Below are 15,266 nucleotides of genomic sequence, written 5' to 3'. Positions count from 1 at the left end.
TTCTCAACTGAATTTTTCTTCTAGCTTATCTCCCTCTTGTTTAGAACTTAGGCTAGAATCAGACAGTCAAGTGATCAAAACTATTGGAGTTATTTTTTAGCGACGGGGGCCAGTATTTAATTTATATCCCTTTTCTGTCGTCAAAACTATTTCTCTCTCTCTTGAATGTTTCCATTTTCTCTTGAGTGTTGTTAATCTTTCGTGTACCCGTTCATGCTGGTTTTCTCTGGAGAAAGTTTAACAAAGCCCCTATACATATAATATCTATCATTATTGAAATAGCTTACAACACGGTTTAAATGTCATATTGAAAATGACAGGAACAACATACAACAGCTGGTACTTTTCACGACTGACGTTTAACCGTTTCACCTCTGCCTTAACAATACGCCAGACAAGGGTTAATTGACGGTCCAGTCGGAAGTGGACAGAGAAGGTGTGAAAAGCTGCTTACATTTTAATGACCATTAACACACAAATCAATGACTACCATTCCTACAAGTGTCGCCAACACCCGCGAATGTCAACAAAGACGTGTCCGCCATATCAAATTAATAAAATCTATCCAAAAGGTAAACACAGTTTACATTCACCTAGTCAGAAGTGACCAGGTCAGTTGAATACATATCATGCTCTTATTGTTTAATTTCAATGTGGACAGCATTAACATTGTGGATTCAGGACGTATTGCATTTAAACTGCTTCGGTCTGTCTGTGCATCATATGCGTCAGATTAAGAACATACATTTAAATGACTTGCTCTCTCATTCCATTTATTCACCATATATATGCTGATTCACTGTCTTACTTGATTTTGACAGCTGAGGAACAATGTATAGTTTTAGAATATTTTTCACCAAGTTGTTTTGAGTTCCGTAATATCCGCCACTTCTTGTGCAAGTCCCCCAATGTTCTAGTTTCCGCTTTGAAGTCCCCGTATGTTTCGAATACCTGTAGTAATTGTCCCGTTTTTACCGTTACCTCCTACTAGTTCCTTTGTGCCTAGGCTATCTTTTTTAAGTAAGGGATTGTTTAGCTAACTCTTGTAAATGAGCAAATGTGAACATGTTGTGAATGCCCGGATGTTCCAATATCTCTTGTCATGAACGTAATGGACATCTTCAGAGAGAAGGTGTGTAATCAGACGTTACTTCTCCTTCTTCATCGTCTCTTCCTCCTTTTGACGAGTTAACAAGGATCGGTTACACGTAATAAAATATAACCTCAAGTTTCCTGTTACACCTGAGTGGTCAAACTAAGGACAAACGACGAGATTTAAATCCATTCACGACAAGCTTCCCGAGTTGACTGCCCATCAAACACGGTTGAATCATACTTAATTAATACCGTCAAGTCATACTGTTTTTCTGCTTATAATGCGAAGAAATAACATATTTCCGCTAACAACTCTAGGTCATACCATACTTCCGTTAACAACTCTATGTCATACCATACTTCCGCGTACAACGCTAGGTCTTACCATACTTCCGTTAACAACTCTTGGTCATACCATACTTCCGCTTACAACTCTAGGTCATAACATACTTCCGCGTACAACTGTAGGTCATACCATACTTCCGTAAACAACTCTAGGTTATACCATACTTCCACTTACAACTCTAGGTCATACCATGCTTCCGTTAACAACTCTAGATCATACCATACTTCTGCGTACAACTCTAGGTCTTACCATACTTCCGTTAACAACTCTAGGTCATACCATACTTCCGCTTACAACTCTATGTCATAACATACTTCCGTTAACAACTCTATGTCATACCATACTTCCGCGTACAACTCTAGGTCTTACCATACTTCCGTTAACAACTCTAGGTCATACCATACTTCCGCTAACAACTCTAGGTCTTACCATACTTCCGTTAACAACTCAAGGTCATACCATACTTCCGTTAACAACTCTAGGTCATACCATACTTCCGCATACAATGTTAGGTTATACCATACTTCCGGATACAATTTTAGGCTATAGTATACTTCTGCATACAATTTTAGGTTATACAATACTTTTGTATACAACTTTAGGTTATACCATACTTCCGCTAACAACTCTAGGTTACCATACTTCCGCTTACAACTCTAGGTTACCATACGTCCGCTAACAACTTTAGGTTACAATACGTCCGTTAACAACTCTAGGTTATCATACTTCCGCTTACAACTCTGGGCTACCATACTTTCGCTTACAACTTTAGGTTACCATACTTCCGCTTTAAACTCTAGATTACAATACTTCCGCTAACAACTCTAGGTTACCATACTTCCGCTAACAACTCTAGGTTACCATACTTCCGCTAACAACTCTAGGTTACCATACGTCCGCTAACAACTTTAGGTTAACATAGTCCGTTAACAACTCTAGGTTATCATACTTCCGCTTACAACTCTGGGTTACCATACTTTCGCTAACAACTCTAGGTTACCATACTTCCGCTTTAAACTCTAGATTACCATACTTCCGCTAACAACTCTAGGTTACCATACTTCCGTAAACAACTCTCGGTTACCATACTTCTGCTAACAACTCTAGGTTACCATACCTCCGCTAACAACTCTAGGTTACCATACTTCCGCTAACAACACTAGGTCATACCATTCTTTCAATATACAATATATTGTGATGGAGCTCAATGGTATGCAGTTAGGTGGTAATATGTAAGATGCAGTACATAGTTGGCAATGTTATGGCCAAAGCTTAGCGCGGACGTTCAACATAGTTTTCATTGAAAAACCAAAAATAACACTTTGCTATTTGTTTGAACGTATCCCGTTGAATGAATCCAAATGGAAACCAGAAATACCTATAATTCGCTGTCGTAAAACATTCGTCTTTGATGTCGCATTTACCTACAGTTATTTACCTGTTAATTATTCACGAACATAAGCGCGAGACTCGGCATGGGCTATCACGCCAGGATATAGGACACACAATTTACCAACATTTCCCAATAAAATCCTCCAGTGTTCCCGACCGTATTTATAAAAAAAAATACAATGGATGTAAAGTCTGTGCATTTTTAATGCACATTCTAAATCCACTCTGGCATTTACACATATTACAATTTAACAAGGCACCGTGAAACGAACAGGAAGTAAGACATTGACCAAGACAAACGTTTACAAGACTGGACAAGGCATAGAGACGGTCACAGGTAGTGATGCATATGTGATGACCATTTTGTCACATACATAATATTACATTGTAATGTTGAGCTTCAAGGTCGCATATGGGGAAGGTCGACTATACTTTGCATTGGTTGACTATGCGCTTGCGGTAATTTCTATCACCAACCTTAGTTGAAATCGTGTTTTGTTGGCCAATATCATTACTAAATCTCTTAGAAAACCACAAAGCCACGTTATTTAGTGAACGTACTGAATAAGTATTTTAGAAATGGTGTGACCATCCGCAGTCAGCAATACATACACTTGGATTCAACATGGTAAGGCTGCAGCTGTAAATTACCTCGTCTAACAGGACCGTAACCAGACTTTTACAGAGTCATAACAAAACACGACGTGTCGGCCATTGAATTTATATCAAAACTGCAAGCAAGAGGCTTACGAGGTTACATGTAAAAATACTAACTTGAATAAGCTAATAATACGAAACGAATCATATCAACATCCCTTTTTCTTTTAAGAATGAGTAATTATTTTACTTAAATGAAACTTTAAACACTTTTACAAATTCAGAATTTGAGCAGTTATTTTCGATACAAAGTCCTATTATTTCTAAACACAGGTAAAATACCATTTACCTATAATAGTATATCGAGAAATTAAAACACATTCCGGCGGTATGTTGCGCCATCAGTACTTTGTAGAATATACAATCTCTCGGCGACCTCATCGATGATTTGACCTTGTCTCCATGTGTCCCTTGGAGTTTTCACAGTTTGACTATCGATACCTTTTACTTTTACCGTTTGTATCATTGATCGAGTGTTTCGACCAAACATCATCTCGGCAGGACTTTCACCATTGTCTTGCCGCGGGGTATTTCGTTGTTCGAGTAGTGCTTCGCATCTCGAAGTCTCTTAATCATCATATGCCCTATGATTTTAACGGCGGACTTGGCTTTTCCGTTACTCTGGGACTCCAAATCTAGCAAACTGTTTTTAAAGTACGTCGATGACTCAGCTTGACGTTGTCGATGACTCTGCTTGACGTTGTCGATGACTCTGCTTGACGTTGTCGATGTTAAATAATCAACTTCGATGAAGTTCGAAAAGTAGTCTACGCATACGAGATAATGTCGCCCTTGAACCTCAAATAGGTCCGTGCCTATCCTTTCCCATGGGGTACCTTCAACATGTTGTCGTAGACTTTCTTTTGGATTGCTCGGTTTGAGTTCCTGGCAAGCTTCGCACGAATCGGCCATTTGCTTGATATCCTTCGACATGCCCGGCCAAAATATAGTTCCTCGAGCCCTGCGCATCATGCTGTCGTATTCTAAATGAGCACTATGAAGTCGCTTTTTTATTTCACCACGCAGCGATCGCGGTAGATACCGTCTTGATATCCTAACGTATCATGGAAATCAAAGTACGGTTTTCCAGCTTCCGGTACACTATCTTTATTTCATGGCCACCCGGTACGAATCAGAGATATCAACTACTGCATCACACTATCGGTTTCGATTGCCACTTTGACTTCCTCGAGTCTCGCGTCGGGAATATCATTAAATGAGTCCACATTCATTATCCGAGGTCGGCATTCATGTTCGTTGACAAGTTCCGCTCTACTTAACGCATCGGCAATTGTCAGATTCACACCTTTCACGAACTGGAATTCGAAATCGTATCGGTACAGTCGCACCATAATGTCCTGTAGTCGCTTTGGGGCACTGCTCAGGTGCTTATTTAGTATAGACGCTAACGGCTTGTGGTCATTTTGAACAGTTACGGCTCTCCCATAAATGTATTGATCAAAACGTTCGAGACCAAAAAGGATGGCTAGAGCCTCTTTCTCAATTTGCGCCCAATTTCGCTCAGAGGGTATTAGTGACCTTGACGCGAATTCTACGGGTAGTCCGGATTGCAGCATTACAGCACCAACTCCATGTTGACTACTGTCCACCTGCAGTACTACTTCGTGGCATCAATATACGCCAGTACGGGGGCTGTGGTGAGCTTGCGTTTTATCTGATCGAACGCGGTTTGGCACTCCTTTGAACAGTTCCATGCAATATCCTTACGCGTTAGAGCACGAATCGGTTCCAAAATCAGACAGGTCGGGAAGGAACTTCGCCATATATTGCACGACGCCACAAAATCGTTTTACACCAGAAACGTCATCCGGTGCAGGCATCTCCAAAATCGCCTGGACTTTCTTGTCGTCTGCTTTCACGCCCTCGTGCGTTATCGTATGTCCGTGAAACGTGATCTCGCGTAAACCGATCGCTTGGTTTTCCTCATTGAGAACAATCTTCCTCTCCTTACATCGCTTGAAGAGGTTACTCAGCTTTTGATCGTTGTCACGCATTGCATCCGAGTCGTTTTTTCCACATCCGGCCACTATAATATCATCGGAAATATTGAACACGCCTTCTAGGTCGCCTAACATTTCATTCAACTTTCGGTGGAAAATTTCACTAAAGACTTTCAGTCCAAACGGGAGTCTTGCCCAACGAAAACAACCGAATGGGGTGATCATAGTGGTAAGCTTGCTGGAAACATCATCGAACTTCACGTGCCAATACGCATCTTCCACATCAAACTTGCTAAATAAACTAGCATTGCTCAGTTTCGGCACCACGTCATCCAGCGTAGGAAGTTTGCAATGCTCTCGCATGAGTGCAGTATTGAGTGGCTGCGGATCATTACAAATACGAAATTTTCCATTTGCTTTATGCACAACGGCCATTTGACGGGCTCAGTGACGGGAACAAAGATTTCACGCTCGACTAACACGTCGATGTCACGTTTTACATCATCCTGTATTGTAATCGGGATTTTACGGTACGGAAATGTTTTTGCTGGAATTTCCCGATCCATTTTCATCGTTGCTACACCAAGATCTCCGAGTTGCTGTTAGTTCACGGCGGATATGAATTTGTGGTTGTTTATGGTTATCAAATCCATAGCTTGGATAGTTTTCAGTCCAGGTTAACACATCAAACCGTTTGGTACTACAGCAAATGTAACTTTGTGCTGTTCACCCGTTTTCTTGTTTGTTACTTTAAGGTCAACTTCACCTACCGGTTTTAAGTAAGATTTGTTCCACATTTTGAGTCGCATTTCAGTTGCTCTCACTTGATTTTTCCGCACAAACGTTTGATTTATAGTGTTCACATCAGCTGCACTGTCTATTTGGAAATGAACTTCCTGACCGTTGACTATCGTACATGCCGATACGTTGTGTTTCGGCGTAGATTTCACTGTCGACAACCAGTGATCATTTACATCATTACTGTCGGTATCCTGCGCGTCATTCCCTTCAACCAAATGTATTTTCCTGTATTTCTTTTTGAAATGATGCCGTCCTTTACAATGGTTACATGTTTTGCGATATGCAGGGCATTTGTACTTGTTCCGTTCATGTTTACCGCCACAGAAATCACATACTTCGAGTCTTTCGTCCGATTTCCTTGCGTACGAATTGCTCGGTTTTCCACTGTTCCAAGTACTTGTTTTACCAGAACCAGCGAGGCATTTCCGCCTTCTCGGAGTTCTTTCATGTGATTGGTAGATTGCTCGAACGCACGATACAGTTTAATTGTACCTTCCAAGGTATTGCTGTCATCTTTCAATAATTGTAATTGAAGTTTACCTTGACTGGTGAAGATAATTTTGTCCCTGATCAAACGATCTTTCAGTGTGCCAAAATAACAGCGATCTGCCCTATTCCTCAGTTCAGTCAGGAAAATATCGAAAGGTTCTCGCCACGTGACACACCAAAATCTGTGCGATTCAATCACCTCATTTGAACGTGGATTACAGTACTGTTCCAATTTTTGGAAAACTTGGACAGGGTCTTTATCGTCACCCTCGGTTTCCCCGGTCAAATGATCAAACAGTTCAACTACATGTGGGCCAGCACAGTGCAAGATAATAGCCACCTGTGTCACTTTTTCAAGTGGAACGTTTCACTGATTTCTGATGTATTAACTCTATATCTGAACTGCTGTGAAGTAATTGGTAAAAAAACAAAAACAAATAGAAAGTGAAAATAAACATAGATATCTCAATAGATGTGATTGGCACTTGCTCTATACGCTGTTAACAGTTAAATATAATGCGGATATTGCACGTCGATGAATAATATCAGGAGAGGACTCATTTGGAATGTATTCTATACAATCGGTTGCAACATGCAGTTGAGAGGATAGGTTATAAAGCTGAGAGAAGGAGAACAAGAGGTGTTTGTATTGGAGATAAGAGTCCTTACAATGGGGAAATAGAAAATCGAGTATACATTGTACATGTACTTTGAAAATTTGATCGAAATTACGCCACTTGTACTGATTTAAGCGCCTGCATATGGAATATCATGTGCGTAAATGGTCACCAACCCGGCAGCTAATCAGTACAGTTGTACCAGGTTTCGATTAAAAATCAGGTAAATATCCCTATGAAATGACGACATTTGATTTTGCATAACCAAACAGAAACAACCTCAGATTTAGAGTTCTTGAAATCGACAAAGCATAGCCGTGTCTTGTTATCTAATGACGTCACAGATTCACGTGATAGCACGCATTTATTTATAGTTAAAGACATCAAAACGGTATGGCTGATGATTCACATTTAAGACGTCACTGAAAGGTACCGTAGTGGTGCTATAACCATCACCGGGACTGTAACCGGATAACAAGTAATTAAGTGAGTGCTTATATGCAAGCGTTTCCATTCAAAATACCATCTATACTGGTAAATACTGGTGTTGTCCACTGTCTCCACGGTCACACTATTACGTGATTTGTATTTGTATACATACATTGGACCCTGTACAGAAACAAAGGTAAGTGTAACATGACCGTGTGTTTGGCGGTACGGGAGCTATGGCGCCGAGCATTGCCTTTGTATGTTAACGCATAGCTTGGCTCATTCTGTCTATAAACCAACTTTTCACGGTCAGAGATGCCGTCTCCCAAATCAATTAAAACGGTCCATTTCCTGACCGGAGTATTAACCGGCATCAGACAACTTGATTGTTTCCCTTTACTATTTCCGGTTATCAAAGAGAGAATCCTTTGATAACCGGAAATAGTAAAGTGACACAATCAGGACAAGGTCAGCCAGGAAGTGGAAATGATTCACAAGTATAACATTTCAAAGACTATGATCGGCTTGCCAAATATAGACATACTGGTCCTTTGTGTTCGGGTGATATTTAATTATACATACATGAGCGGTGTAATAGATTTCTGAACATAATTTAAGCGGATGGAACGTACACACATTACAGTATGTGGTGTTAAATCTACACCGCTGATTGGCTATACATCAATACCGAAGTAGCGGCCACTTCGTAATTGTTCGTACTGGTTTGCCGGATATCCCTCTGTCATTCATATTCATTCATATTTTTCTGAAACCTCATATAGATATGTATCATCACAATCATGAGTTAGCAAAACCTATTTATTTGTCGTCCAGTTGATGATCGATACATATCTTCTAATTGTCCCTACATCGGATGCCATCGTGTGTTTGATCAAATGTCAAGGTCAGAACAAAGAGCCAAATACATGTATCACAGCATTCTTCCAATAACTTCTAAAATTTTAACTTTTGAAAACTTCCTAGATAGATGAATCATTATTATTGGACAATTTGCCACTTTTACTAGCATGGTAATGTTCCGAATGATCAAGGTCAATGTGATGTGTAGAAGGAAATATATAGCTGGTGTGTCATGCACCATTGTTGTTCCTAGTCCAGAGGTTACGGCAAGCAACCAAAGGAAGATCAACTCCACTGAATGTTTGTTTGGGGTCATTCATAAATTAATTTATAATGAGAAGAGAAGTTGTGTATCATTTACCACTCTCAGGGTAGTGGTCAAAGATTAACTTCAAAGCCAGTGATAAAAGGTCAAATAATTATCTTGTTTGTCTGGCGATTGACCTCTGAACGGGACAATGTAGAGCACTCGACTGTTAACTTCATATTTCACTGATGTATCATCAAGACAAGCCTATGAGTCATCCACTTCCGACGTCTGTTCATCCAAGGTCAAGGTCGTACCGTGGGGTCAGCTGTTTAACATAGGTTAACGTAAGAGGCATGAGTATGTGTCGATGACTCTTACATAAACTTACACCTATGGATATATTAGGACGACCTAATACCTTGATAATTCGAGCAAGAAATCATAAAGTAAAAGCAGCTGATTGGATAATACAAATCTACAATCTACTATAGGCGGACTAATAGCTGGTTTGATACAAGCCTGTAAGACCATTGACGATCTGATAGGTGATTGGATGGTACAGGGCTGCATCGAGTTTCATTGGCGAGCTGACATACATAATTATACAGGATTGAAGCACAGTTAGCGTGTTTACGGCTGATTTGATGATTGCATGCCTAGGGCTGGAAAACCATTGGCTGCTTGACAGCTGATTGGATAAAACAGGAGAGTATTATTGCCACGCTGATATCTTATTGGATCCCACAGGGCTAGGGCAGCTCTTCGTTAACTCAAAGCTTAACATGCATTCTTCTAAAATCAGACGACTTGGACATATGTTAACAAAGTATAACGTTAGCAATATTTAAATATACTAGCAGCTTTTCTGAAAAACGTCAGCGAACAACCCGCACAAAATAAAACCCTAGGCTCTATACCGTGTATAATTAATATATAAGTATTAATACAGTCAGGTACAACTATCTCACCCGACACCGTAGTCTGACACATATCAATGCTGACAACGCACGGCAGACTACCTGGTATTACCCGTGGACAAAGAATAACATAGATCTGTGTTAATCATTTATTTTTCGTGACTTTGGAAAATAAAGATACAAAGATGGTGTTCGATGTCTAGCGCATTGACCACCCACGCATGTGGTTTGTGTACGTTACACCAAACAATGGTACTACGGTATTTATACACAAGTCACTTTCGTCGGGGATACTCAACTCATTACATATTGATCCGGACGCTACTTATTTGTAAGCACAAGACAAAATGTTATTGGAAATGTAAAACACGACAGCCGCGCTACACCACTTCCTGACCGACTGCGACAAAAGCCTAACAGTCGCTTTTACCGTTTGTAACGTAACACCTTTGTAAATAGACCAATCAGACTGTACGTACTATTGCTATGTTGCCTCTTGTTTACCATAATTATATACGACCACTGCCTAATGTCAACGAAGTGAACTGTAGATGATTGCTAAGGGGTAAACAAAACGCAATCGTTCAAGTTGTATGACAAATTGTCTACCGAGTAACCGAGATTCCTCCAACATATATTGTATCCAATATGTCTGTCCATAAATAGCTCTGGCCGCGTCCTTGGACAGATTGAATGCGTCTCAGAGGATGGATCTGGCGTGTCAGTTTTAATAGTGCACTTCTAGCAGGCCAGGACAGAGCCGGCGACATGCAACATGCAATTACACAGAAACACGTGCACCTTAATTACGCATTGATTCCAATACATCGGGTGGCTGTTTCCGCGAAAACATCAAGTTACATGCATAAAATATCCCAAGTCGGTTTGTTGTGTCTGGTGGGTGTGGAGGAGGTATTGGCAAGTTCTAAAGTACATGCAACTGTGACATGGTGAACAGCTGATACTTCGGTAACATGAATTATCAATAAGGCAAAAAGACGTATTCTATTTTCTTTGTAATTTTATGGCTGCCGTTGCATATATGCATCTTATAGCTTGCATGTCGGCCAGGAAAACAGACGCGGTGAGGGGGGGGGGGGATGTTCTACGGGATGATTACTATTATGTACTTACTTAAAAAATGATAACCAATTGTCCTACTATCAACAGTATAGTATATTGTCCCCCGATTTATTTGTTCAGAATTCTGCTGTGACCGCCCTAGAGTATGCCTCAGGTATGCCAGCCAACCACAGTGACGAATATACCACTACTACGGTAGTCTTTCTTGTCAGACAACCAGAGTGACGGATATATCACCATAAAGGTAGTTTTCTGTCTTGTTAAGACACCCACAGTGACAGATATAGTACCACTAGGTAGTTTTCTGTCTGTCAGTCACCCACAGTGACAGATATAGCACCACTACGGTAGTTCTCTTTCTTGTCAGACAACCAGAGTGACGGATATATAACCATTAAGGTAGTTTTCTGTCTTGTTAAGACACCCACAGTGACAGATATAGCACCACTACGGTAGTTTTCTGTCTTGTCAGCCACCCACAGTGACAGATATAGTACCACTAGGTAGGTTTCTGTCTGTCAGTCACCCACAGTGACAGATATAGTAACACTACGGTAGGTTTCTGTCTGTCAAACATCCATAGTGACAGATATAGCACCACTACGGTAGTTTCTGTCTGTCAAACACCCATAGTGACAGATATAGCACCACTACGGAAGGTTTCTGTCTGTCAGTCACCCACAGTGACAGATATAGCACCACTACGGTAGTTTTCTGTCTCTCAAACACACACAGTGACAGATATAGTACCACTAGGTAGTTTTCTGTCTGTCAAACACCCACAGTGACAGATATAGCACCATTACGGAAGGTTTCTGTCTGTCAAACACCCACAGTCACGGATATAGCACCACTACTGTAGTTTTCTGTCTGTCAGTCACCCACAAGTATAGATATAGCACCACTACGGTAGTTTTCTGTCTGACAAACACCCATAGTGACATATAGCACCACTACGGAAGGTTTATGTCTGTCAAACACCCACAGTCACGAATATAGCACCACTACGGTAGTTTTCTGTCCGTCAGTCACCCACACGTACAGATATAGCACCACTACGGTAGTTTTCTGTCTGTCAAACACACACAGTGACAGATATAGTACCACTAGGTAGTTTTCTGTCTGTCAAACACCCACAGTGACAGATATAGCACCACTACGGTAGGTTTCTGTCTGTCAAACATCCACAGTGACAGATATAGCACCACTATGGTAGGTTTCTGTCTGTCAAACACCCACAGTCACGGATATAGCACCACTACAGTAGGTTGCTGTCTGTCAAACATACACAGTGACAGATATAGCACCACTACGGTAGGTTTTTTTGTCTGTCAGACACCCACAGTGACAGATATAGGACCACTACGGTAGGTTTCTGTCTGTCAAACACCCATAGTGACAGATATAGCACCACTACGGTAGTTTATCTGTCAAACACCCATAGTGACAGATATAGCACCACTACGGAAGGTTTGTGTCTGTCAAACACCCACAGTCACGAATATAGCACCACTACGGTAGTTTTCTGTCCGTCAGTCACCCACACGTACAGATATAGCACCACTACGGTAGTTTTCTGTCTTGTCAGACACCCACAGTGACAGATATAGCACCACCACGGTAGTTTTTTAGTCTGTCAGTCACCCACAGTGACAGATATAGTACCACTACGGTAGGTTTCTGTCTGTCAAACATCCATAGTGACAGATATAGCACCACTACGGAAGGTTTCTGTCTGTCAAACACCCACAGTCACGAATATAGCACCACTACTGTAGTTTTCTGTCTGTCAGTCACCCACAAGTATAGATATAGCACCACTACGGTAGTTTTCTGTCTGTCAAACACCCATAGTGACAGATATAGCACCACTTCGGTAGGTTTCTGTCTGTCAGACACCCACAGTGACAGATATAGGACCACTACGGTAGGTTTCTGTCTGTCAGACACCGACAGTGACAGATATAGCACCACTACGGTAGTTTTCTGTCTTGTCAGACACCCACAGTGACAGATATAGCACTACTACGGTCGTTTTCTGTCTTGTCAGACACCCACAGTGACAGATATAGCACCACTACGGTAGGTTGCTGTCTGTCAAACACCCAGTGATAAACATAGCACCACTACGGTAGTTTTCTGTCTTGTCAGACACCCACAGTGACAGATATAGCACCACTACGGTATTTTTCTTTCTGTCAGACACCCACAGTGATAAACATAGCACCACTACGGTAGTTATCTGTCTGTCAGACACCCACAGTGACAGATATAGTACCACTACGGAAGTTTTCTGTCTGTCAGTCACCCACAGTGACAGATATAGTACCCCTACGGTAGTTTTCTGTCTGTCAGTCACCCACAGTGACAGATATAGCGCCACTACGGTAGTTTTTTTGTCTGTCAGACACCCACAGTGACAGATATAGCACCACCACGGTAGTTTTTTAGTCTGTCAGTCACCCACAGTGACAGATATAGTACCACTACGGTAGTTTTCTGTCTGTCAGTCACCCACAGTGACAGATATAGTACCACTGAGGTAGGTTTCTGTCTGTCAGACACCCACAGTGACAGATATAGTACCACTACGGAAGTTTTCTGTCTGTCAGTCACCCACAGTGACAGATATAGCGCCCCTACGGTAGGTTTCTGTCTTGTCAGGCGCCTACAGTGACAGATATAGCGCCACTACGGTAGGTTTCTGTCTTGTCAGGCGCCTACAGTGACAGATATAGCACCGCTACTTCGTGTTTCTCTCGGGAGAGCATGTATCTTTTACGAAATTATATTGTCCTTTTTAGCTTCTCTGCCATAAATCAATCATAATCATATGAACGTTTCTTCAGCAAGAAATCATATCATCCTCATATCTCCCTCAAGAAAGCATATCACATTTACGCGAGTATATATCAATCAATATTTGTATATTATCTTCATAAGACCATCACTCCCATAAGAAATCACGTCACCCTAAAGACAGTAAACTCAGTTTCCCGGGAGACATGATACTGATGAGAGCACGTGTGTCTTCAAAGTACATTTCCTCCCAAAGCCAGATTGTAGTTACTGTCTATTTACCATGCTCACGTACAGATTATATAGCCATTGATCTTGACATCCAACTAGTCTAAAGAAAGACGTTTAGAATATAGTAAGAACTGTGGTTGAAATCTTTAGTCAGGAACCTACAGACAAGCCAAATATTTTTTCCCCATTGTTGTGTGAAGATCTATATAGATGTGAATTTAATCTCTACATGACCATAGACTTTGTTTGCTCTTCAGAGACTGGAATCAGAAATATTTGTGTAAAGTTTTATAATTTGATTGAAAATTTGTCGGGAATGCACGGATAATACATATGATATTATATACCTATAAAATCGACCTTAAACGTATTACATTGATGTTCGTTCGGCTCCAGACATTGATAAGAGGAATACTAACGGGAGTGAAGTTTCGTGAAATTTGGTAGACATTCTTTAATAAAAAATCTGCGGGGAAAACCGAATGTTGACGAACGGACAGATCAGATGGTGCAATAGTACACTACACCAAAGGCGGGCGTATAAAATAAGGCCTTTACACTTCCATCGTCAAATCGAAACACAACAGGATTCATATATATTGCCAAAATGTTAGATAAAATGTGCCGTTCGTCAGAAGGCAAAATACGGTGTCATAGCGATTAAACGGATTTCAGAAAGAGGTTTTCTTCCGATTGAAACAATCAAACATAATATTATCCCCGAATTTAACGGTATGTAAAGACGGACAGATATCGGGAAGGCAGGGAACGTAGCTGCATAATGCTTGTTGATTACACCAACCAAGTCCCGTTCTTAAACAATTTCATTGCAAGACCTAAAATGCAGTCGTTTACTTAAAAGCCAACTGATCAACAGGCGGGCTATGTAGGGCCGAACCGAAACCGAACCTACAGAGTTTACGTACTACTGACGCGCTAGGGGGGCACTTTGTGTAGGCCCTACCATTACATACTGTAACAATGACTGCGCACGTACAGATTTCTTTATGTTGACTTATACAGTCATTAATATTCATGAATTACTCTCTTTAATTCCGCTCCATTAGTCAACGAATTTAAATGGTCGTTTTTTCTACAGGTTAAAGAACCCGATAAAGCCAGTAAATTAGTTTGTGCGAGAACAAAGCTATACGTAGACCTCTCACTATGCGGAACAATGATATAGTTTATTTTATATCTCATAAACTATGTATAAAAGACATGTAAACCATTAAGTCAATACATGTAGTACATACCAGTTTTTACCTTCACTTACCTTTACCCGATTGCTTCATTCATGACCAACACGGATCGTTAAGGGGTCATACTAACGCACAC

Source organism: Mizuhopecten yessoensis, unplaced genomic scaffold (assembly GCF_002113885.1).
Source record: "Mizuhopecten yessoensis strain PY_sf001 unplaced genomic scaffold, ASM211388v2 scaffold4811, whole genome shotgun sequence".
In the NCBI taxonomy this organism is placed as follows: Eukaryota; Metazoa; Mollusca; class Bivalvia; order Pectinida; family Pectinidae; genus Mizuhopecten; species Mizuhopecten yessoensis.
This window is presented reverse-complemented; position numbering follows the sequence as displayed.